The 23900-nt window shown below is 46.3% G+C and overlaps 1 pseudogene; it reads left to right on the top strand.

Moving 5' to 3' along the window:
* The window catches only part of LOC147733083 (uncharacterized), a 38853-nt pseudogene extending 19152 nt beyond the window's left edge, over window positions 1-19701 (top strand).
* Window positions 19702-23900: the final 4199 nt, after the last annotated feature.

Below are 23900 nucleotides of genomic sequence, written 5' to 3'. Positions count from 1 at the left end.
TTTTCGCCATCATCATCATCATGGACGGTGCTGTTGTCATACTCAGTGTGCAGATTGAGTCCCCTTCCTGTATTCAATCAAAAGAAATGTATCAAGCTGCAGTAGAAGTACAAATGTCTTATTTGCAAGAAGGGGGAAATTGCCTTGAGTTACGTTTAGTGTGCACTGTAGAAAGATGATTAGTGCACAATGACATAACTTCATGCACAACAAACAACAACAAAATCACTCAGTCTGTGACTCTGCGTCCAATGCATGGCATCAATAATTACCTGTTCCATTTACTTTTCAGTTAATGGGCAGTCTCTCTCGGGTCTGAAAGGAGGATACCTATAGTAGTGATCATGTTCCACTTCTTTTGGCGGGACTAGGAAAGTTTTTATTTTTTCTTCTATTTTCCATCATCCAATCATCATGAGGGCAATGGATTTAGGCGGGAGATTCAGTATGATGGAGCGGAGGAGCTGGATTCGGAGGACTGTACTTTCAAATGCAGACGCCTGAAACTTGTATATTGAAATAAGAAGAGTAGAAGACGGTGGTAATGGATTTGTTGTGATTCAAAGTTTGTAACTGGAATGACGGACACACAAATAAAGGAAAAAAAGGGAGGAAGACATCAAGTGCAAGCCTAATTGTCAGGGAAGTATAGCTCGTCCTCAAACTCTGGGGGTTCAGCCAGTAGTAGGTAATCATGATGTGACACACTACTTCCGTCACCTGAGCCGCTGTCCTCATCTTCCTCGCTTGCTTCATGTATTGTGTAATTCAGTGGTATGAAGTGCTGATTCATTTTGATCATTGTTAACCTCTCTACGTTTTTGGCCGAGAGACTGGTCCTTCTCACTGTTAAATGGAACCAGCTGCACTGAAAACACGTTCGGAAGAGACACTTGCAAAAAGGGCAAGCCAGATAGCTTATCGCCAGCCTGCTGAGCAGTGGCCATTCACCCCTTTTCCTATACCAATACTGCAATGGGTTTTGATCAATGTACACCTCTGTTGGGTCATCCAGATAGGCCTGGACCATCCGCTCAATGTTCAGGGTTACTGCTGCTAACCTTTTGTGCTCTTTTCTCTGTGCATCAGCACTGTGCTTATTAATGCCTAACTGTAAATACCAGTCGTGTAACGATTTTACTGGGCCTAATGATCCAGTTATTGTCGCTGTTGTCGATAGTGATGATGAGTGTTGTGAGCCAAACGCACTGCCCTCAGCCTCTGAAGTTGCACTTGATGCCACAAGCCCTGCTGCATTACGTCTTGTGGGTTTATCTACCGGGTTTTTAAGTAGCAGCCGTTCATTTTCCAACGTACTCGCTGCCTCAGCTATCAAAGTTTTGTAGCGGGCAACATCAATCTCTGAAATAGGAATGAATGTCTTCAGTCCCAATTTTGCCCGTGGATCCAGAATTGTGGCAGAAATGAAATGTTCTTCTGACAAAATCTTATTATGCACCCTTGTATTTTCAGCTAAGCTCCAGGCTAAGCTCTCCACCAAGTCATAGGCTTCCTTTTTTTCCTCTACAAATTGGTATGATTCAGATACCTTCTTCAGCTGATCTGCTAGCATTTGCAATAATGGGATAGCTTGGCCCATTGTACAGTCCTCCTTGCTTACTTTACGTGTGAAGACCTCAAAAGGACAAAGCATCTCAGTCAGGCATTTAACTAGGCCCCATTGGTCCATCTGAAGGATCATGCCTTTCACAGTAGCATCCCCTCTTCGCCTGACATATTCATTGAGTAGCCTGTACTGCTCAAACAGACGATCAAGCATGTAATACGTAGAGATCCAACGTGTTGCCACCTCCTGGATGAGTGATTTGACTGGCATCTTATATTCACGTTGAATGATCCTCAGCTGCTTCAAGCTTTAAAAGAATGGCTGAAATGAGTGCATATTCTTCGGCAGGTGGTCAGTAAGTTGCTGACTATGGTTTCTTTTTTCAGAAAGTCTTGAACTATAATGAGTATGCAGAGCGCCAAACACTGAACCCTGAAATAGGAACCAAGGTCCATGGCCTTAAGTACATTACTGCCATTATCTGTGGCAACAAAGCCAATACAAAACCCTCTTGGGCGCAGCCATTCAAAAACCTTGCTGCGAAACTCATCCAAAATGTTTAGAGCAGTATGAGATGTCTCAATGGTGAACATGGCTCCAGTTGCATGTTTCCGAGTAGCTTAAAAAATCTCAGCTGTGTCAACAACACCTTGTTCAGATAGCTTATCTCTAACCCCCACAAAAGAGACCCAGTGTGCAGTGATACACATGTAATCTGTGGCTTGGCAACTGGTCCACATGTCTGTTGTCAGGTGGATATTGTGAACAGCACTCTGCTGCAATGCTTGTCCAACCAATTCCAGCACATCATGATGTAGTGCCGGAATAGCAATTCTTGCGAAATAGGACCAGCTGGGAACCTTCCATTTAGGGTAGATGGCTGACACAAATTCAAGGAAACCCACCCCTTCCACAAATGAAAAAAGGAGAAGGTCCAGTGTTAACATTTTAGCCAGCTTCAACATTCTACAACCGTGCCGTTGGTTGGTTGCGTTGGAACTGCCCCTCCAACATAAACATGCTCTCAATGGTAGACTGGATTACTTTCCTTTGTGGTACTGTTGTTTTCATTAACCCACTTAGGCTCAACGACGCACTTTGTCTCACTGCAGTACTCGGTCGCCTTGGTGTCTCAGGCTGACTCTGAGTATGGCTCTTACTGTGGTGCCCCTCAGATTTTACTGAGGAGGATAAGCGCGGTACCACTGGGACAGGGCTAGAAATGCCTCCCTCTTCTTCACCTTCCACCGCAATAATATTGTCCCCTGATTCTTCATGCCCAACTTCAATGTTTTGAGTTTTTTTACTTTGTTTTAAGTGAAGTAGGTGATTCTCCCACACAATAGTGTGGTGTATTCTGAGATGACTTGCCTGGCCTCCGGTACCATAGTTTGTACAAAGCTTACCGCGCCGAACACCTGTGCGACAAATTGAGCATATAGCAATGTTCTCCTCCCTGGTGCTAACAGAAAAGAAGTCCCAAACTGGTCAGGAGAACTTTCTGGCTCTGCTGGATGTGCCACTTTCAATACCAGATAAATTGGAGGGTGTGCCTAGAATGTGACTATGTGCAGCTACACTGTGACATTTACTACCACCACTACCTACTGAGAGGGTTGAATTGGATGTAGTAGGCCCCTGCTGGGCCTTTGAAAATATGGCAGCTGGAGGTCGTGGTGGTGTAACCTGTGTTGGTGGTATCCGTGCTACATCCCGCTCAGTAGCAGCCTTTCTGTATAGGGCGAGAATGTTGGTCTCCATCCCCTTTAGGGCGGGAGTGATTTGCGTGATGACTGACTCATCTGACTCTTCATCAACATCATCCCCCTCTTGTACATATACCTTCATAACTGTAAGTTTTTCTGGAACCTTCCTTTTCAGAACCATTGTCTTGTGGCCTGCGTCACTCTCAGACTGAGCTGGTGGCTGCCAAGTGGCATCACGCTCATCAGACACGGGGCTTGTAGAAGAAGATGATGGACTAAGCCTCCTTTTCCTTGCTGGTGGTCTGGAAGACAATAGATCTTCCGCAACAGTGCTTTGCTCCACTTTGCCTGCAGGAAGCTTGATTTCCTGAAATGCCCCTATTTCAGGAGCAACAACTACTATTGTGGGCTGTTCTTGCGGCTGCTGCTGTTCTTGTTGCGGCTGCAGCTGTTCTTGTTGCGGCTGCTGTTGTTCTTGTTGCGGCTGCTGCCGTTCTTGTTGCGGCGGCTGCTGTTCTTGTTGCGGCTGCTGCTGTTCTTGTTGCGGCTGCTGCTGCTGTTGTTGTGGTGGCTGCTGCTGTTGTGGCTGCACACTTATCTGCTGAGTTTTCGCCTGCATTGATTGTGTACTACTTTGTGATAATGACATTTCAACATCGCTGCTCGTTAGTAGACTGGCTACCTCTGTGACACTCAAGGGCTTGGGCCTAGGTTGGTGGGGTTGGACCGCTGGTGTGGAAGTGCTGCTCCCAGCTTTGTTCCCGGACAAGGCTGCTGCAGGCATAACTTTTTTGGTCGCAAAAAAAAACTTGGCTGGCACACCAGTCGTGGTTAATGCTGGCACTTCCTTTTTCTGTTCCTTCTTCTCACCAGCAACTTTCTTGGTACTGGACCTGGTACCTTTCTTTAGGGCCATCTTCTTCAGATGTCAGGCAGGACGCAGATGCACAACAAGTTGTGGTCACACCTGGATGTGATGAGCAGAGCAGCAGGACTTCTGTCTGGCTGGCAGTACAATGGGTGATGATGATGACACCTCCTCCTTTGGCTTTTTGTGCACCTAAAAGCAAATAAGCCAGGAGAAGAACATCAGTGAAATGTTGCATTTGTTGTTGTGGTTCAGTTACTACTGTACTAGTGCAAAGAAAATATATAGTCTAGCCATTTCTGAGACTTTGTCAGCAAGGGCTATGTTATACTACTGTGTACACACACTACACTCTCAGGAAGGATAGGAAAGAGAATAAGAACCACCAAAATAAAATGTAATGGAAGTGGGGTGGACCCTATTAGCCATTAAATTATTCGAGCATCACATCATTCATGGAGCTGCTGCTGGCAAAGTGGGAGGATGAATGGAAGCTTTAAGCCAATAGGAAAACCATGCAGGCCTATATGGCAAAAGCAGGACACTAACAACTCCTGGGAAACACCAGGAGCTGACAAAATGCCTATAAAAGCCAGGCAGAGGATGCATGCGAAAGCACACTGCTCTGACTTTTTAATTCAGCAAAATGCAAATACTAAAATACACAGGCCCCAAAAAGGTCTGCAGGGTGCATGCATTGCACACCAACACACACCAGACACACACAACAAAGGCATGTCTTTGAGACGCCCAACATCAGAAACCCCACACCAAAAAAACACATTTCCCAACTCAATCCAATGCCATCCATGCCCTAAATGATATCTAAATTCAACAGACTACACAGAAACACTTGATTAATAAAGCTGTGTCTACCTGCTCTGAACCTACTGGATGAAAGCAGGCCTGTTGGCAGACAAGGCCAGACAAGCTTGCAGGCTAGGCTTCAAAATGGCCACCAGCCACATGGCCAGGCCCAGCAACAGAAACCCCACCCCAAAAAAACACATTTCCCAACTCAATCCAATGTCATCCATGCTCAAAAAATCAACAGACCATACAGAAACATTTGTTTAATGCAGCTGTAGCTACCTGCTCTGAGCGTATTGGATGAAAGCAGGCCAGTTGGCAGAAAGTCCAAACAAGCTTGCAGGCCTAGGCTTCCAAATGGCCACCTGCCACATGGCCAGGCCCAGCAATAGAAACCCCACCCCAAAAAACACATTTCCCAACTCAATAAAAATGTCACCCATGCCCTAAATGATGGCTAAAAATTCAACAGACCACATAGAAACACTTCATTAATAAAGCTGTGGCTACCTGCTCTGAGCCTACTGGATAAAAGCAGGCCTGTTGGAAGACAAGCTCGCAGGGCTAGGCTTCAAAATGGCCACCAGCCACATGGCCAGACCCAACATCAGAAAGCACACCCCAAAAAAACACACTTCCCAACTCAATCCAATGCCATCCATGCCCTAAATGATATCTAAAAATTCAACAGACCACACAGAAACACTTGATTAATAAAGCTGTCGCTACCTGCTCTGAGCCTACTGGATGAAAGCAGGCCTGTTGGCAGACAAGGCCAACAAGCTTGCAGGCCTAGGCTTCTAAATGGCCACCAGCCAAAAGGCCAGGCCCAACAACAGAAAGCCGACCCCAAAAAAACAAATTTCCCAATTCAATACAATGCCATCCAGGCCCTAAATGATGCTTGAAAATGAAATACATTCAAAAAACACCAAAGAAACAGTTGCTTCGTCATGCACACACCCTTGAGGCCATGACTAGCTCAGGCCTACTACTGACTACTACCCACAACATTTTAAAAAAAAAGGAATGATAGTTACCAAAATTAAATTGTAGTTGCAACAACTGCAATGCCCCTAATCAAACAGACACAACAACCACTTACTTGTAAAATATCCAATTTAAAAATCCTCAAATCCAATTGCAATGATGCAGCAGACAAAAAGAGTGGTCTTTCCAGCTCAAAATCCAAAGGCAGAATGAGCAGGAGATGGACAAAGCACTAGGAGGAGCCTGCTGGACAGGAACAGGAAGTTGGAGATTCTGTGGCACTTCCACCCTCTCCCCACCTTTTTAAAAATGGACCTTTTTAAAAATGGACTTTAAAAATGCACCAAAAAGGACAGCCAAATGTCAATCTGAGGAGTTTTTTTCATCCAAATCATCATTTGCAGAAGGTTTCATGCTGCTAGAGCTGATATTCTCCTCCAAATTGAAAATTTTACATGTTCAAGTTCTCGAGCTTCACATTACTTCCGCCGGCGCGTCCAAAATGACGTGATCGCGTTCTCTCGCTCCCTGTCCCATTGTATATGACGTGTTCTGGTTCTCTCACTCCTTGTCGCGTTCGATATGACATGTCCGCATCCTCACGCTCTCGCTCGCGGTGGAGAATGACGTGTTTGAGATCTCATACTCTCGCGCTGCATGACCACGAGACAAATGACGTGATCGCGAGACGAATGATGTGATCGCGGGTGCCAACTCTCGCGAGTTAGCGCAAAATGGCTACCAACAATCCAACATCTCGTGGAGAACGCGACCCGATTGGGAAAACTTGTCGGCGAACGCGGGGATACGGGGAAGGCAAACGTGCGCGCGAGAATGTGTTTTTACAGCGCAAACAAGAGAAAAATTCCGGTACAATGCCAATTGCGGAAATGTTGACATTTTCGCGCTCTCCGCGGAACGCGAAAATGTCAAATTATCGCAATTTCAGCGAGCGGAACAGAATTGCACCCACCCCTAATAATAGGATGGTGTCTGGCAAGAAATATTGTCTTCTTTAATAGTAAAGTATTTGAGCAATAATAATGAATATCGATGGGTACCTGTTTTACCACCCCTCATATTCTAATTTGCATATTGGCTAGAGGTAGGACCAGGTACACCGTGAGCAATATTTGGTATACCATATTCTTCTGTGGGTTTGGCTTATCCATTACGTTTTGTTGATTTGGAGGAGATTTTTATCAGAAATTAGCCCTAATTATTTGATCTAAGGTTTGCTAGCAACATCATTGAAATAGAAGTAGAGTTTATGGATGTGAAGGTGACAGTGCAGGGCTTGTAACTACTTTGTACAGAAACCCAGTGCCGGTAATAGCACACTTCATGCTAAGAATTTCCATACATCTGCACTAAAAGATAGCATCCCCCTTGGGGAATTTTGCGGGCCAAAAGAATATGTAGTACAAGTGAGGAGTATAGGAAAAATTTAATTGGAATGATTAGGATATTTGAAACAAGAGGATGCAGTGAAGGAGCTTTGAATATAGTAATAAGCAAAGTGAGTAAATGCATTAGAGAGGAGGTGACAGTTAAACCAAAAACCAAAAGAACATCACAACAATCAAAACCAGATTTATGTTTAACATACCAAAGTAAGAAATATCTTAGGAAATATTTGGCATTTAATCAGAAGTGACCCGTCACATAGGAAGAAATATCAAGAAAACCCATTTTGGAGGGCAAGATCAATGAGAGAAGTATGGGAAAGGAGCGATGTGATAATGGAAAAATGTTCTTAGTTGAAACCCAAAGAGGGTTTTTTGAGCTGCAGTAAATGCAAAGCGTGTGATAATAGGGAATTCTTAAATGAGATTAGTATTCCAGGCAGGGGAACCATCAAGATCAGTGGCCATTTGTTGGAAGGTGTTTATTAGTAGGTGCAGTTCGGTACCTAAAGCTAGTAATAACACCACAATCACAAATAAGGTCAAGTCAAGTCTCAATAAATTAATCCTTGCTCAACCCTTGGTAGCTTGGATCACAAGCAATCAGACTTAACTGAGGAAACATGTGTGTAAAGCATTTTAATATCACCCAAACAGTAAATAAGTAAGACACAACACATAAAAATCCAACACCAATTTATAACCATTAAGAATATTTTTTCTTTAAAATGACAAAAATCCAATGCAGGGAAACAGAGATATGATTTTTGTAAGATTAAATGTAAAAATATGGGCCCTCATTTATGAAAAGTGACGCATCCTTGCGCAGGCGCAGGGATGCGTCACAATTCCGTGCGACGCGCTGCGTCAGAATTTTGCGACGCGGATGCGTCAGATTAATGGATTGGCGCATCAGGTCGCAAGTGATGCCGATAGGCGTGAAAAAGTGACGCAGACGCTGCCGTCCTGACGCACCGAAAAGTCACGCAAGTGCGGGAAAAGTGCCGTAAGTCGCAATTGCGTAACTGACGCAAGTGTACGCGTCGCTGCGCCACTTTCACATTGCGTCAGAATCCGGAAAACGCCAAAAATACACGCATCCCTCTCCTAATTCTCCCGCTAATGGAAAAAATTGCTACCATGGAGCCTGAAGGACACAGCAGCAGTCAAGGGAACCTTCCACATGGCAGCCAGGATGCCCAGCCTGCAACACAGGGAGAAACACATGGAAAGAGGAAACGGAAAATTAATTTCAGTGCTGAGGAGAACAACATACTCATAAATGAGGTGACAGACCACCAGCGCCAGCTTTTTCCAAGTTCCAAGTTGCCACTATCAAAAAAAGAGGCCATTTAGCAGTCCATATTGACAAAGGTCAACTGTGTAGCCCAATCTAAGAGGACAGTTATTGACCTTAAGAAACGCTGGAATGACATAAAGCGCAGGACAAAAGAAAAAATGGCAAAAAACCGCAAAGAAGCAGGGGTGACAGGAGGAGGCAGCCCATCACAACAGGAAGAGCTGGATGACCTTGAGGAGCGGGTTGCGGCGGTCATCCCAGACGAGTTGGTGGTTGGAATTCCAGGACAGGACAGTGCAGAGCATGAGGAACCACAAGACACACAGGGTAAGTCCCTACAAGGGGAAATGTGCAAAGAAGGTAATGTTGTGCAGTGCATAAACTAAGGTGGCTGGCTCAATTACTGACGTGTTGTGGAAAGAGAAGTCATGCAATGTCATGAACTGTGAAGGGTCTTCAAAAAGTATAGTACCAGGGACATACACATGTTACATTTGGTAGACACCTACCCCTGTCAAAGTAAAAACATATTTCCAAAGTGAAGTCCCAGCCCACTGCTGCACCTGACAAGTGCCACACGCAGGTGCAAATATACAACTACCCTCATGAAATACCAATCACACAACATCCTGCAACAGACCGAATTTCACACTTGTATAACCTGGACTGCTATCACTGTGCTGGCAGGATGTTATTTTGTTCATGTAGTGGTGGCACAATATGCCACACCCACAATAATAGGCCACAGACAGCCATGTAACATAGTACAACATATCATGTCATTGCGTCATTCCCACATTAAAGTGTGAGAAAGCACAATTCCAGGGCTGTTGCTTGGGGTGTACCCAGAAACATCCATGTCCAATTGACAATGTACAATAGCAAAGTCAAACTGTAACTATTACGCTGCGCCACAAAGATATGCATACACAGGGTCTGTGTAAGGCATGCACAACCTGAATAAATACTAACTGTTCCCTCTCTGATATTCCCAACATATAGCTTTTGCATTCAAGTGGACACAAAGAAAGCGGAAAATTCTTTTGATGACTGCATCATGCAGCAATGTGTCCCTTCCATGCACACAAACACTGATCCCCTGCACCGCTGGACCCCCTGCAACATGGTGCAAGTTTGCCTGGGTCGGCGCATGCCAAGCATTGTGCACCAGTGTCGTTGTGAAGGACAGGTGATACCAATAAAGAGACCCTACTCATAGTCACCCCATGCAGGGCCTAAATCTGTCATTGTACGACTTTGTGCATGATGGTTTCAGCCACATCATCTGCATATGTAAGGGAAAGTACTCAGGAATGTTATTCATCATGCGAAGCCCTGTGGCACATTACACAAGCATCATGCATAACATATGCATGGTGGGTCTGCACATCCAAAAAAAATATCATTAGTGGTGATGTGCAATCCATCCAAAATTTGAAAATACATTAGCATCTGGCAATTGTGTCACTACCTCACACCTGCATCATGGTAGGTATAGGGGTGAGGCAGTGTCACCGGGAGAGGCCTGCACCAAGGTTTGCTGTACTTGAATGATGCTCCTCACATGAATGCATGACTTAAGCACTGACCAGCTACGTCTGGATGAATGACGTATATAACATGAATAACAACATGTATTGACATACAGTGAATACAGCACATCTATGTTGTCACGACCATGGGAATAACATAAGTGTACCAATGGTGTTCTTGCAGTGAAAGAACATCCAACATCAATAGTGTGCAGGAATGCGCACCATCTCACCGAATGCCTCCATTCATGGTCTGTACCTATGCATGCACTGCAGCACACCTATATTGCAAGGGGCGCAGTCCAGCTGCTAAACATCCAGCAAATATGCACCATAGAGAATTATACAAATGGATCATCAGCGAGTCTGCAGCAATGTTTGTGTAGCTTAAGTGCCAAGAATGTTTAATCACATTAGCAAGCTGTTGCATACAGATGAGAGCAAATGCTCAGGAGTGATAGCAACTTCTATGTCAATGGCATTGCATGTCCCAACAAAACTATGGCAAAGACATGCAAAGTAGGCGTTACGTATCCAAATAATGCTAACAAGTACACTAACTGCACCTTGCAAGATTAGCAAGGCTGTCACAGACATGAGAGAAACAAGCAAACTCATGCAAATGCACAATAGCTCCCGGAATGTAAAGCCACAACATACATGTCCCTAAGGAAGGTGACAATTCGTGGCACAACATATATGCATGGGAGTGGTACTGGACAGCGCTGCAAGCAAGGTTACAGGGTTGCCCTGTAACAAAGATACACTCGACAAATGCGCAACAACAACAATATTGTGTGCATTCCTATGGCGCAACCATGAAAATTGTTGCTGCAAGAAGACAGCGAGGCAACACTTCTCACCATGTCCCTCCTTGCAATAGCATGGATGTACAGTACCCACTGGACATTGCTCCATGATTCAAGCAATGACAGATCCATTACAAATCATAATGTCAGTGTATGCACAACCATGCCGCAACTCCACCAATGCATAGTGGCAGACGATGCCAATGGCACTGCCCACATACATGGCTGCCATGAGGTAGGGGGAAAGTAGGGATGCAAGTACATTCATGAGGGGTGCAGAAATGATGGTGTCATTCGAGATCCTAACAGTGCTATTTGTGTGCTGTAGTGACACAAGTATTTAAGCATTGGTGGACTGTCTTTGCACAAGGAGGGGATGAGATGTCATGCACTGCCCTTGCTCCAGCTGCAAGAGGGTGCAAGGATGGCGGTGGTGATTGCTGGTCAAGTCACATATGTCATGCATTCAATGATGGTAGTGCCAGGAGAGTATGAAGTCAGACCTGAATCAGAAGTACCTGCAGCTGTACTACAGGTACTTAACCGTGTCCTGTTCAGTGGTATGTTGAGGTCCCTTGATGCTTGTGTCTGATGTCAGTGAAGTTAACCTGGAGGTGTTGTTGGTCAGGTAACTCAACCTGCTGAGGTGGAACTGGAGGTCATCGAGAGGGATGCTGTCTGTGGATGTCACACACTGGGGTGCAATGATGTCAACAATGGTGTTGGAGAATGGAGCACATGGCCTGTGTGTCCTGCACATGAGTGTGCTGCTGAGTATGGCCATGGGCCTGGTCACGATAATGTAGTTGTCGTAGTACATGGTCAACCATGTCACATTAGAGTGCCTGCTCATTCTGAGTGTACCAGTGTATGGGTTAACAATGCCTCTTCCATGATTGCCGTGCTGCCACATGCAGGTGACACAGAAGTTGTCAGTGACAGTGATGGTGATGTCTGTAGCAGAGTTATGTCCTGGCAGGTGGGGTGGCGTACAGGGTTGAAGGTGAGGAGGTAGCTGACATTGTATTGTTGCAGTGTCCAAGAGGAATAAACCTTGGTTCACAGTGTGGAGCTGAGCCAGTCAAATGCAAACAGCGTAGACTATGGTTGCCGTAGTCTTTTGCGATGACCATTTCAATGTATGCTGCACAATGTCAACAATGCAATGCATGTGTACCAAAATATCATCTCAAAATACTTCATTGTGACCACAATTATGTTGTGATGTAAGTACTACATGTGGTAATGTGTGTCAGTATGAAAAAAAAAAGAAATTGTGACAAATCAGAAAAATATCAAAAATGTTGTGCATTTATGTGTCAAATAATAACACTTGGTTGTGTCATGGGGGGACACATGTCTGAACTATTATTTGTATAGATGTACATCATGAGAAATAGGGGGTGACATTTTGAGAATATGAACAAATGCTGTGTATATATTTTTTGGCTATGAAAAATGGTGTGTGCATTACTCACTAATCTGACTCAATTGTGTGTGTCGTGGTTGTTCATAAAGGAATTTAATGCTTCAGGTCTGGGTGTGTGGTGACAAGGATAGTTTGTCCATGTACTCACTGAACTTTTAACAGTGTAATTAAAGTCTCCGCTGTGCAACACCTACTCTACAGTTGCAACATGCCTAGTATTAACAATGAATTCAATGGAATGTGATGACATGGCATGTTTCGGTATTATGTCTGTGCCTTTTGGTACAAGAGTGTCACACCTGCTCTGCATGGGGGCACAGTGGCAAACATTGGCAATTGGGGGGGACAGCTGTGAGTTAACAAATGCAGGAAAGAACAATCAATGTCTTATGGATGCAGGGATGTGTGTGTGAGTGTGTGCTGCAAAACATATAGTGGCCCATTCACAGAATGAACTGAAGACTCAATCCAAAACTCACTACTATATTGGTATTCACAGAATGCACTTACTAATTTTAGCATTCACAGAATGAACTTACTACTTTTGGTATTCACAGAAGTTAGGATTTTATCTTAAGTTTCTCTGAAGACAGACTTAGGACAGACTAAAGGCAAAATCCTAACTTCTGTGAATACCAAAAGTACTAAGTTCATTCTGTGAATACCAAAAGTGGTAAGTGCATTCTGTCAACACCAAAATAGTATCAAGTTTAGGATTGAGTCTTAAGTTTGTTTTGTGAATCTGGCACACATTGAGGGAAGTCTGACCTCAAAGCTGTGTCCCATTTCTCTGGAGCCCATGCAACCCTGCCTTTGTGTCATGTAAAAGGAATTAGCCAGCCAGGCTCACTACTCTGAGTCAAACACAACGCTGTGAAGTGCTGGTGTGACTGGTAATAGCAAATGGGATAAGTCATGCAGCCACATGCTGGAGTGTCGGCCATGTTTGCCATGGAGGCTGAAATGCAGCCTGCATACCAAACATGGAAGTGGGTATTACTGCTCTGGTCATCATGGGTGGCACCTGAGTCATCTTGCCAATATGCACATGACCCACCTCATCTTAGATGTCCCCTACCCACCCTCCCCTGCCATGATGGCACATAGCATGATCACATCAGTCACTCATCCCTTGTGTCTCCATAATAAGTCAGTTCAGTGCTCTCATCTGAGCCCACACTCCACATATGGTCTATGAACTACCACTAAGGCCCCCACCCCTGTCTTCATGTGTTTTGTCATCACTGAATATTGTACCTCACAATTACCCTACTCAATGTCAGCCGCTGTGCAAGCGCACAGCAGACGCATGTACATGGTGTGCTGAAGGCGCGCCTATGGGACGTCTGAATGCGCACATCTGTGTCCCAAATGCAATCATTTCCAGCAGCAACTGATATACAGTCATTCACTGATGCAGCTCAGCCAGCCTCCATGCACTCATACATGGAAAACATTGGAGAATGACAACAGGCCTTTGCAAACATGACCCGCAGACATTTCACATGCCTACACTGCTGAGAAACCTCAACCACCACCCTGGTCTCAAACACAGCCAACACCACCGTTACTGCAAGTGAAAGTCACACCTGGATACACAACTTCGCATACCAGACCTCCACCCTCTGCAAGCCTAACAAACAGCACTACAGGGACACGGCATGGTAGAGCACTGATCTCTAAGAAGCAAGAGGCACCAGCAGATACCTTGGTGAGAACTGTATAAACGCCAAGACACCTGAAATGTAAAACACATACATGGACGCAATGAGGGAGTACCACAAAAAAATAATCCAACATAATGGAAAGTCCTGCAAACTCGTCAAGGTCCTGCATGAATACAACAACCTATGCTGCAAAGCTACAGACATCACCCTGGCACTACAGACCTGTGATAAGTGTCCAACAAAGTTCACCATAAAGAAAAAAATGTCACTACAACAACTTTGCCGTACACATGAGATGCCACAGGCAGCACCATGCAAACCTCTCCCAACACAACAGCCATACTACCATACCCACCGGGACACCAGTCACAGCTCAATGCACCCCCTCCAACATGAGATACAGCCACCTGTGGGATCACTACAGCCCTGTCCTCGTTACATCAACAACAGCACCAAGATCACCCTATTCACAGCCACAGGTGACATCTGCACCCTCCGGGACCAGGAGCTGTGAGTGTGCTCCGACACAGACTAACACCACACAGATTTGCTACACTACATGAAGCAGGATTCAAAGGAACAACGCTTAACTGGGTCACTCATCCCAGCAAGAGGCCCAAGGATCAGACTGACAACCTTCGCCTTTAAAATCACGTAATTCCAATGCTGAATGCAAGAGGGACCATCTATGTGTCTGACCCTTGTCAACATCAACAGGGCTGCCTCAGCGCCATTTGAAACCAAACACAGCCTCAACATTGTATCCATTGCTGATGACAGACAGCTCATACTCTCTCACACCTAAGACTACACCAACCAAACACTTGAAATACATTGAGGAATGCATTACCTCGCAGTCTGCATGAACCACAGCTGCATGAAATCAAAATCAGAGAATACAGAAGTCCGTGTCCTTGGAACAACTCCTTCAGCATGTAAAACACCTGTTGGATCTACCACTCTGATGGGAAGGGGCTGCCGCTACCGCTCAAAGAGATAGGTCAGGATGAGTCTTCTGAATGGGAGTAGGTCCTGGGTCTGCCGTAGATGGGCCGGGAGGGTGTGCAAGGTCTTGGCGGCGAGGTAGGACAAGGATCTGCTGCTGGAGGTTGGTCATAGGATGCGGTGGACAGTATTGAGGGGGAGGCTGGTGGAGCGGACCTGGCATGTGGGGGTGTAGAAGCTGAGTCTGCTGTACAGGTAGGCTGGTCCGGCCTACTGGAGTGCATTGTGTGTCTGGGTCTGGAGCTTGAAGCTGATCCACTTGCTGATAGGGAACCAGTGTAGGTCTCACATTTGGGGGATGATGTTGCTGCGGTGGGGGACATTGACAATCAATGAGCCGTAAGTGTATTGGATGCGTTGCAGTAGTTGTAGGTGTTTGTCTGGGAATCCTGCGTACAGTGCGTTGCGGTAGTCCAGTCTGCTGGTGCCCAGGGCCTGCGTCACAGTTATTTTTGTCTGGGGTGGGGATCCACTTGTGGATCCTGCATAGCATGCGGAGGCAGTTGTAGAATGAGGAGGAGATGGCGTCGACCTGCTCAGACATGGAGAGGGAGGAGTACTGGATGTATTGTAAGTTGCGTGCATGGTCAGTGGGTGTTGTTGCTGTTCCCAGTGTGGTTGCCCGACAGGAGTCGTCCCAGGCTCAGGGTGTGGGTCCGAGGATGAGGACCTGTGTCATGTCCAAGTACAGTTTCAGACTGCTGCTCCTCATCCAGTTGGTGAGGGACTTCATTCCCTCGTGGAGGTTTGTTCAGGGTGTGTGTGGGTCCCTGGTGATGGAGAGGATGAGCTGGGTGTTGTTGGTGTAGGAGATGATGTAGAGGCTGTGATGGCGGCCCACGTGTACGAGGGGGACATGTACATGTTGAACAGTGTTGGGCTGAGGGATCACCCCTGGGGTACGTCGCAGATGATGTTGATGGCGTCCGATTTGATGGATGGGTTTCGGACACTCTGGACGCTCTTGGTTCTGCCAGAGAGTCAGGACGTGGTCCAGTTTAGGGCCTTCAATTGGAATCATGATTCTCGGAGGTGTGTCTTCAGAGTGTGATGGCATACCGTGTCAAAGGCGGTTGACCGGCCCAGGAGGAAGAGGGCTGCTGTCTTGGTGCTGGCTAGTTGCTGCATGATGTTGTCTGTGCCGGACATGTGGACTGTCTTGCTGCTGTATGTACGTATGAATCCGGACTGGGACGGGTCCAACATGTTGGGGTCTACCAGCTCGTGGCCCAATTGCATGTTGATGATTACCTAGATGACCTTCGTTGGGAACGTGAGCAGGGAGATGGGCCGTGAGTCCTCGAGGGCATTGGGGTGTGCCTTGTGCCTCTTGAGGAGGGCATTGCTTGTGGTGTGCTTCCATATTTCATGGAATGTTGCTGCATTGAAGAAGATGTAGATGAACTTGTGTAGTTGTGGTATGATCGCTTCCTCTGCTTTGTACAATAAGTGGTGTGGTGATGGTACTGCTGGTGATCCAGAGTGTATGGAGTTCATGACCCTGTGTGTTGCGTCCTTGTCGACGTAGTACCAGGAGGTGCTGCGGTTGGCGCTGGTGGTCCTCGCCGGGGGAGGTGGAGTATGGCATAGTTGGGGTGGTTGTGGTGGTGAAGCTGTCGTCGATGTCACCAAATGTGCGCTGTGAAAAGATGGACAGTGAGTCCCACACTTCTTGTGAGGGTGGGATGTTGATAATGTTTGCGCATGGGTTTCTCTGTTCAATAACAATGCAAAAGACCTCATTGCTGTCATGTGCATTGGTATCCAGACAGGCTTGGAAGGAGGAGCTCTTTGCCAATCTGTTGAGGTGGTGATGTATACACGTGGCGTCCTTGTGGACTGTGTGGTTGTGCAGTGTGTGTCCATGGAGCCATGTTCACTCCATCTTCCGGCATGTGCGTAGGTAGGTCTGGAGGTAGTCGGTGAACCGGGTGGCTCTGTTGCAGGCGTGGCTGTTGGAGGGTAACGTGAGTGGGGCAAAGGTGTTGGTGCGGTCCTACGTACACTGTCATAGTGTTTGGGCAATGCCGACTGGGTTGGTGGGGTTGTAGTTCGGGCTCTGGCTGAGGGGTGTGACCAGCTGGTCTATGTTTACTTTTACCCAACATTGGTGAGGCAGCAGTTGCCTGCGGTGGTGTGTGGTTGATTAATAGAAGGTAAAATTGATGCTGCGGTGGTCGGTCGAGTGCAGTTCAGTGGTGTGGTTGGAGGTGACGTGGGTGCCTGTTGAGAAGACGGGGTCCAGCTTGTAGTTGGCGGCGTGGGTTTGGTCCTGAGTTGTCTGCAGCCGGGTCTGGTGAGGTCGTTGATCAGTATGGTGGAGTTGTCGTCGTTGTTGTCCTTGAGGTGTAAGGTCAGGTCCCACAGGATGATGTAGTGCGTGGAGGGGAGTGCTTGGGTGCTGGCGAGGTCATTGATGGAGCAGCAGAACTGAGCACAGGGTCGGTGTGCTGTACACAAGGGTCCTCTGAGGGTGGTGTTGGGTGTCGGTGTGGATGTTCATGTGCAGGTGGTTGGCGGTGTTGATGGTGTTGTCTGCATGGGTGCCGACCTTGAGGATAGACTTGTGGTCGATGGTGACCCATCCACCAAATCAGTCAGCGCAATCCCAGCGGTTGAACTTGTAGCTGTCTGGGATGTCTATGGTGATGTTGGTCGCAGAGGAGTAGTTCCACCAGGTCACGTTTAATAATCACACATCTGGGGCAGAGGTGTCAAGCAGATCCCAGAGCCACATGGGCTGTGTTCGTGTGGAGTGGGTGTTGTGGATAATGCATCGGAGGTGGCTGGGTCCACTCCATGGGGGTTTGGTGGCTCAGTTGCATGTGAAGCTGCATGTGCAGCAGGAGAAGGGTCCCGTGTGTATGTTATTGTGGTGGCCTGGAAGCAAGTGTTGTATTGGCCGGCATTGAGTGCATGGAGGGTACAGGCGTAGTACTGGAGTCTGGTGTCGTGGCGTTAGTGGCCACAAGGGGTCCTGGCGCTGGGCATGGTCCAGGCGCAGATGGCTGCAGACTGGCCTGCTTAAGGTGTGCCTATGGTGCGCAAGTAGCACAGTCGAGCAAAGTTTGGCACATATGGGGATGTGGGAGGGAGGAGCAGCTGGTAGGCGGGAGCAGCAAGTGTGCATGGGGTGGTGGAACAGTGGCACTGAAAACAAAATGGTGTGCAAACAGTGTGAAAAATAGTTACACTGAGGCCACTAATGGGACACTAATATGGTGGTTCTGCACACCTACCAGTGTGTACTCAGCAGCGGCAGCAGGGGCACACAGGGGGAGCTGGGTGTAGGTTGAGCAACATACCAGGAGCAATCTGTATTATCCAAATATAACGTAATTAGCATGAAGACGCAGGAAATGGGCCACACACAAACAACACAGCCGTGATGGCTATGACAGGTGGGATGATGTGAGATGCTAAGAAATCCATGTCCCAGATCCTCAGTAATTGCGGCCTGATACCTGTTGCACACATATAGAGTGCAAAATGCCACATGGACTTGCTACTCTGCTAGAATGTGTCCCCAATATACACCAACAAAACAGACATCAGGACATGCACTCAAGTTGAATGTTGCAAGTGTGCCAGCACTGTCTGCCCATGTGCCATGTTTTTGGACAAACATTTTGTATCCATCAAATGATTTATGCCATGTCATTTTAGGTAACATGAGTGATGATGTGTAGCTTTAACTTTGACATGTTGACACACATCAAAGTCAAAAAGGGTAGATGACTCAAAATTGTGCATCTGTACACCATATGTCAGACATGATCATAAACATACATCTATTTTTTATTTCAGGGCATGGTACACCTACTCATGAGCAGGAACCTATGTTTGAATCCGATGATGAGGGCTGTGAAAGTGTAACAAGTCTGGACACAGGCCTCATCCAGGACCTGTTAGAATCAATACAAACTCCCTATCCCCCCACAAGAAGGCAAAGCAGCACAGTGGGATCTCCGCTTGCCCAACATGGAAGCACTCCTACGCCACCTCCCACAACATCTGAGCCTCACCAGTCGCCAAACACGGTAAATTCTTTTGAACAACGTGTTGTGGATGTACAGGGTCAGTTGGCACAGGAGGTGCGTAAAGGGATCGAGAGCAGGCAGGCACCCTAGAGGGAGTGCTCCGTTGCCTAACATCCAATACTGGCAGTGCGGAAACTGGTAGCAGCAACGAAGCACCACCACATACTTTGTTTCACGCCATGAATGACATATCAGAAGTCATGCAGCAGAGGCACAGACAAATGCCTAACACAAGTGCCAGCCTTGAAGTGGCCAACAGGCTGAGGGAAATTCAGGACACCCTCAAAGAAATGAATGCAAAACAGGGTGCATACCTGACAAAATTGGCTGACTACCAACGGGATGTTACAGCTGTGCTTGAAAACCACCAAGTCATGCTGAGTGCATTTATGCGGTACCTGATGGGCATGGAACATGATGCAGGTACAATCCCATCAACATCTGCAGTCCCTGATGTGTCTATGCCTCCTGTGTCGACTGCACCACTGATTACACCATCAGCTGTGACAACAAACACATCTGATGAAGAAGAATCAGAAGATTGTCCAGTCCTCCGCAGAACCATGCGTTAGCATCACATATTGTACCAGGACAATAAATAAACACTGTCTGGTGCTCATAATACTGACATTGTACCCCAGTAATGACGAAAAACAAATTACTGCTAGGCAATGAATGTACAATAAATTATCTGTGGCCTCCCTCCATGAGGTGAACGTATGATGTTGACATTCCCTTATCACACAATAAAAAACTACTCACTCATGCATGTCACAAATGTCATGTTGATATATGGAATGTGCATGTACATCCTCAACCCTACTGTATGTGTCCCTTGATTATCAGTGTCCTGTCATACCTTGCTACTTGCTAAGTTGTGTCACTTACATTAATTTGCAACCACAACATGCAATGTCCAACTGGCAACGTTCATAAAGTGACTAGTAACGTGTGTACTACAGCATTGCTAATGTGCAACATAACGAATGATGTCATAAGTTAGAATGACTAACACTACAAGTTTGTACAAGGAGGGGGTGAGTGGGAAAATCAGATCTGCTTGCACGCTACCATAAATGTGGGTCAGTCCAAGGTGTATGTATGTGATGATGAAATATCTGACATGCCACATGTATGTATGAAAGCAAAACATCAGTATGTGGCTGGCATCAAAGGCAAATCCTAAGGTAAGATAAGTAGCAGACAATTCTATTAACTTAAGCATAGGAATAGGGATATGCTTCACACCAGTGATTGCAACAACATCACTCAACACTCAAATGGTGTCTCATGTATGAAGTCCTACAAACACTTCAGTGCTGCTGCAAAGACTGTGGCCCTCATGCCTTAATGCCTTGTGGCACCGAAGCATATCGATTATCACTTTTCTAATGTGATTCAAGGCTGTCATTGATGAGGCTCAGTGTGCCAGATGTATGTTGACACACTGACGGACAAAATTAGCTGTGGAATTAGCCATGGAAAGATGACTTACATGACATCTTAGAATTGAGATGTCCTAACACATATGTGAATCTGAGCAAATGGCAAAGCCTCGCCACACCACTGATCCTTGATCACGGTTACACCTTTCATTTGGAGAAGTGAGAATGTGACCGATTTCAAGCTTGGAGTCTGTTAGAAAATCCACTAAATCGCTATGTGAAAATGAGTCAGCCACCATACTTCCACAATAAGTACTTATGTACAGGCCTGTCACACAGATTATTGTGATACTACACACAAGAAATGTCTTTCCCCAATTGAAATGCCCCAATACACTTGTGGTACAATCTGTACCACTAGTACAATGTAGATTGCCAATGAGGCCATTTCCCAGTGGCACCATGGTGTGTCTGTGCCTTGTTCACTGTATTGTGCCCTTGGTGTGTGTGTCTGCTGTTCCTGATAGGGCTAATTTGGCCTGTCTGTTGTGTATCCCCTGTATTTGCTCTGTTTTCACACTGACTTTTACTTGCCACTGCAGTTACCTGTCCATCCAGCACCCACACACGACCATGCTCCAGCTACAAGCTGCTCACCCTACACACGACCCCAGCTGAATGATGGATTATGTATATAGGTACCATTGTTGTGCAGAGTTCAAGCACATCAGTGAACATACACAACATGCACAATACCAGCTGAAGTTAGCCTGGTTGTTAAAACCACCCCCACTACAAATGCAGCACTCCATGTATGCAACCTTGTGAGATAATACAACTGTCAGCTCAGGACACCGTGCAAATACCAAGCAACAGTCTCATGTTGACACTGCTGAAGCACCTTACCCCGTCTGCTGACAATGACAGCTATGAACAGCCACCTGTATGCCAATGCACAGTGGTGCCTGAGCTGCATCCTCCTACACACATGTCCTGTGCACAGATATGGCATATAAATGTGTGAGGCCAACTACAGCCTCTGGCACTAGTTACGTTGCCTGGGTCACATCTGCAACTGGCATTGCATACGCAATCCACAACTTGCACAAGATCATGCAGAAATACGGCCACAAACACCATGGAGGGATGCCTTGCCATCATCTTCAGGAACTGCCTCTAACAGACTAATGCCATTATGATCAAGTGATTGCACAGTCCTGAACATGTCCACTCCTGTATCAAAGTCAACTACAGGACAACTCCATGTTGTACCCTTGCATACAGACATCCCTGATGTGCCACAACATTTGCCAACTACAATGCAGATCACAGACCGCACAACAACCTACAATACGTGGACTATGTACAGCTCAGACACCAGTATGATTCATTGACAAACTCAGCCTATTCAAACTCACTGCACTCCTAGACAACATCCCCGACATCAGATATACCCAGGTTGTCATCAACACAACTCACAAAGTGGGACACACCCGGGCACACATTGTCATCCAAGGTAACTACATTTTCCTTGGCCATCCCTCACATCCTCCCTGATCCAAGCCCCAATGCATCCTCTCATCATTCAGAAAACATACCTTACACATGTCAAGGGCACAGTCCCTGTGCCGACACTGGTGCAAGATCAACACAGAGCCCCTTGCCTCAGCACTGATACACACCCCTCCATCCACCATGTGCCACAATAACTCAGATCATTACGAATTACAGATGTTGTACTACATATGCACATACATGGCTGCACACTCATACAACAAACCACCAATGTCACCTGTGTATCCACGGACATACAACGAACAATGCTCATGTGCAGGCTGCTGGATTTAGCTTTGAGGGTCAACCAAACCCCAGGAATTTCACTCCGCCTACAGGGATAACATCACAGCAAAATGTCAAACTCATCTGATCCACACAAATGCAAAATCATGAAGGGAACAATCCTCTACACATCATGCCAATCCAAGGCAAGCATCAACTACATACCAAATTAAACAATATGACCAAGCTCAGCCCTCACTCACTTCACTGGAATTTTATAGACACTTGGTACAGTCTCCTACCACTAGATCAGCAAAGTGAATGTCAACTTAGATGAACATAAGCAAGGCATACCACGCAATACCTTAGCCCAAGTAAGTCACACTACACACCATCCTCTGGTGGCCACATGTCTACATGTTTCACACCACAAACACCGTGATGGACATACTTTAAGGAGCACCCACCCACACCTGCCCACAGCACATCTTCCACAGGGCTGCATCCCCCATTGCACACGAACAGTGACAGTCCATGGCCTCCACCATTGGAACATGCACCTCCACAGTAATTGCAAATGCTGACAGCTAAATGACATTAGCAGTTACACCCCTGCTGCCCGAACAGACGTCAAGACCCACAGGCACATCTTTCCACACACATTTGCAGTCAAAGTCATTAACCAGAGGGTCATCATGCACCCAGTGATGTTCATAGGAACATACAACATCCCCAATCCTGCTCCATGACAAACAACAGCATCAAGAGGTCCCTCCTACATGCCACAGCAACATCCACACAATCCTCAAAGTCGGTCACTCTGCCACTCCATATACACTATACATTGCATCATTTCAAGAAACAATGTTCCACAACACACTAGCAGCCAGACTCCACTATGGCATGAGGCAAGGTAATACACCACACTGGATTGTCTCCTCCCTTGCAGACCAGAGCAGATGATTCTGCATAATACATTTCACAGCACAACACACAGAGTACTGATGCTGAGTTCCTCAGTGACTGTCCCTCAGTACCTTTGTCTACTATGTCTACATGGCCCCACTTGCTGAGAACATCAGTGGACATGGACTCTGCATAGTACCCTACGCCTAATACACCCAGCTCTGCCTCTCCCTCACAAAGGTACCCAACATCACAGGACACAACTAACCACAATGGATGCAAAATGTGCCAACAAGTATGTGCCTCAGCTGGACAAATCTCCAGTTGTTGTCAAAACAGGTCATTACCCTCACAACAACCACTACCACATGGGACTATACCTGGGGGTACCCTGGGCTGGATAAACAGTTCAGCACTCATATGTGACACACAAACTATACATTGTACAGAACACATCCCTCACCCTGTCAGTACGGATAATAGCAGTATCCTCACCATACTTCTTCGCCCTCTGCAAACTCTGCAAGAGCATCAAAATTATTGCCAACTGATGCATTGATTAGATCTGCCACACATCCATCATCATCAGCCTGTACAATGTGAATGCCCTCAATATCAGTATCAAAAATACCCTCAGGACAAAAAATAATGAATGTCCAGACAACCGTTAATAGACGTTCCCAGTGGCTCCCATGATTATA

The sequence above is a fragment of the Lissotriton vulgaris genome, chromosome 2_1 (assembly GCF_964263255.1).
Source record: "Lissotriton vulgaris chromosome 2_1, aLisVul1.2, whole genome shotgun sequence".
NCBI classification, from domain to species: Eukaryota; Metazoa; Chordata; class Amphibia; order Caudata; family Salamandridae; genus Lissotriton; species Lissotriton vulgaris.
This window is presented reverse-complemented; position numbering and strand designations above follow the sequence as displayed.